The sequence below is a fragment of the Neovison vison genome, chromosome 1, assembly GCF_020171115.1.
Source record: "Neovison vison isolate M4711 chromosome 1, ASM_NN_V1, whole genome shotgun sequence".
Classification (NCBI taxonomy): Eukaryota; Metazoa; Chordata; class Mammalia; order Carnivora; family Mustelidae; genus Neogale; species Neogale vison.
In genome coordinates this window covers 35,811,878-35,815,280 of record NC_058091.1, presented here as the reverse complement: position 1 = coordinate 35,815,280, position 3,403 = coordinate 35,811,878, and positions in this window count along the sequence as shown.

Here is a 3,403-nt window from a genome sequence, read left to right as displayed (position 1 = left end):
TTTACAGATTAACAGCATTTGGTTCTTCACCTGCATATCCTGTCTTTCCATTTAAACTAAAGGTTACTTCAGATGGCTGTGATCCACTTCCCATAAAATAAAGTTAAATCTCCCTTAGTCACTTCTGAATTATTATGAGTTCACTTTCCTAGAATAAAACCTCTGTTTTAGGGCCATACCATATGGCTTACCCTGTCCTACTCTCCTCCTTTGTAGGCACATTCTTATCCAGTTTTCATCTCGCTGTGAATTCAAAAATCATGTGTGAGATTCATCAAACACCCCCAGACAATGTCCAGGCCCACATCTGTTCTGTGGCAACCCTTTCCATAGCCTGGACTAGGAGGCCATCAGCTGGGCCTTCCCGGACTTGAAAACTATAAACTCTAACAGTCACTCTTCCCAAGGTGACTTTTCTCCTTCTCAAATCCACAAACTTTAACCACATAAAGACCTTTATTTGCTGTGTATCAGTTTTCTTTTGGCTTCATGTCACTCCCAGAATTCTTAATTATTTAGCTTGCACAGCGAAGTGGTTAATTGTGTATCTGGAGACAGACCGCTAGGGTTTGAAATCCGACTCCAACATTTATGATCTGCGTGACCCTGGGAAGACACTTCACCTCTCCGACCCTTGATTTCCTCATCTGTAAAATAGGAATTGTAAGAGCATACTTTTTCTTTCTTTCTTTTTCTTTTTTTTTAAGAAAATAAATGTTTTAGATTCATTTGATCTTTTATGAAGGAAAAGGTGGCTGATTATTTATGAGTGTTATAGTGGAGCAGAAAAATATGTGCTTATATTATGAAAATACCACTTTTTCTTAAAGAAAAATTCACCTTATAAATGCAGATTTTTATTCTTCTTAATCCTTCCTCCCATATATTATTGGTGCTCCATCCCAAGGGCCTCAAAATGACTTTCTGTAAGAGTTAGCCCAGGCTATTGTTCTTAAAGGAATGAAACTAGTCACAGCATTTTGAAAAATCCAGGCGTATGCATTGAAAGTTTTATCCCCACCCTTGCCTCTCCTATTTTGAGTTACTCTAACCCACACCAAAGGACAAAGAATGTGACCAGACTGAGATGTAGACACAGAACTTGCCTCTTCTGACAGCAGAGCTGCCATCTCTCGTGCAGAGACATGCAGGTAAACTGGCGCAAGTTCAAGAAGCCAATCCTTGTCTCCATTTTCTTGCAACCCAATTTAGCCTTTGGCAAAGAAAAGCTCACACAATGCTTCAGGAGAGGCGTGTAGGTAGAAAAACAAAGGTGACTTGAAATATATAATATCTGAAAAATGGCAATTCCTTTGTGTAGATGTACTTTTCTCTTGAACATGATGTTTTCTGTAAGTCCTCTCTTTACCTGAAATGTTACATGGCTACATGAGACATCGCTTCCTCACTCCACCCACAGAGGCTGTCAGGACAGCCTCATTTCAAGGAAGAGTAGGAGTGAGAATTATTGTTTTGAAAACAGCATAGTCTTGAAGTCTTCCTGAAAGTTCCTCTGTAATTTTTACACATCAAAGTGATAATGAAGTGAATTGAGAGGTCCATTTTTTTTTAACTAAAAAGTGAAACTCATCTTAAATTCTAAAAGTGAGCTACATTAAAGAATTTGAAGATTTAATTATGATCTACCATTGCGCATTTTATATACTAAAACACAAATTTTAAACGGGAGTCTATCGCTCTTGATTTATTCTGTGTTGTATTTGCCTTTTTCCCTCCCTTTATGAAGTAAAGACTTGTTTTATTACCTTCCCATTTCACAAAGGAGTTACATTGTTTAGAATGTTTGCTTACAAAGGACTGTATATTGTTTTGTGGTTCTTGAAAAAAAAAAAACAGCAGGTAAAGGCATAAATTGTTCAGCTAAGAGGCTATATTAATTATTTAAAAATCTTACCAGAAGTCACTACTATTTGATATCACAAAGACTAGTGCATTTATAAAGTGCATGACTAGGTACTAATTTACTTGTGCAGCCAATGTCCTCTTCTTTCTCCTAATTCTACAAATCCAATTCCCATGCTGTCCCTAAATCGGCCACATGTCATGTAGCATATTTTTGCCTCAGACTCATTTGCAAATCACCATGTCTTTAGAATCTGTTTAAACTCATTTAGAGTTAAGTGTTTAAATTACATGCATTTGCTATTCAGACTGTTGTATCCCTGACTATTCTCCCTGTCCCAGTCAGTTCTCTACCTCAGTGACAGTGCACAAATCTGTGCAAATGCTGGAAATTCAGAAGCTGGCTTCGATTTTATTGCAAATAAGCTCTCCTAGGGTCATCTTCAAAACAACTTTTACAAGAAGTTTTTTGACCACATATACTTTGTTCCATGTGATAGAAAGGTTTTATAGCCTTCCTCATTCATTAAATATTTATTGAGTGACTACTATATGACATGCACCATTTCCAGTTTAGTGTGAGTGGTGCCTGGAAGTCTTTCCCCAAAGGTCTATAGACACAATTTCTTCCTTTACTTTATTATTATTATTATTATTATTATTTTTAAATTATTTATTTATTTATTTGTTTTTGCCTCCTCCTGTTAAACTCTCTCCCTAGGCTCAAGGATTGAAAGCATTTCCTTTGAAAGGGAACACTGCCCTGGGAAGTTTAGCATTCCTGCTCAGTATAAAAGGAAATATGTAGTATTCTAAACTTGAAGAATGCTTTGTAATCACTTGAAACATCAGCATATTGAAGAAAAAGGTAGTTTCCTCCTTTAATCTGACAATAACATCTAATTTTAAGAAGTATGTGTCATTCAATAAAAACCAGAAGATGTACAGCAGAGCATGATTAAAGAAAGGAGAAGAGAGCCAGACTCAAACATGGAGTTTCATGGTCCCCCAAAGACCCATAACTGCCTATTACAGTAAATAGATAAGCAAACAAAAACTTAGAAGGCAATGATGTGTATTTTTAAAAAATATTTCACACTTAAGTGGAGTCAGTCAAGAAGCATCAGGGAGAAGCAACACAATATAATGAAATATGTCATTTCAATCAAAACTTGTAGAAGTAAATTGGGGGAAAAAACAACACAGAAATACATGCCCATATGTGAAGTAGACAATTGGTGATTCAAAACAAATGTTTTACTTCCACCCACAGGTAGAGGAAAGTAGTGGCTCCATCATTAAAGTATTTCCTTTTCATCACTTGTAAAGCCTTGTGTCCCACTTGAATACAGAATAGTGTATCAGGCACGTCCGACTTTCACAAGCACAGTTTCTGTAGGATGGTTGAGCAGATGTACCATGTGAGAAAATAGCTGAGCACAATGCCACAATAATTTCATAGGATAACTAACTCACAGTGTAGGAAATATAAGAAATACATTAAATCCATTTTTTTTCTCAATGGAATAATTCTGCTCCA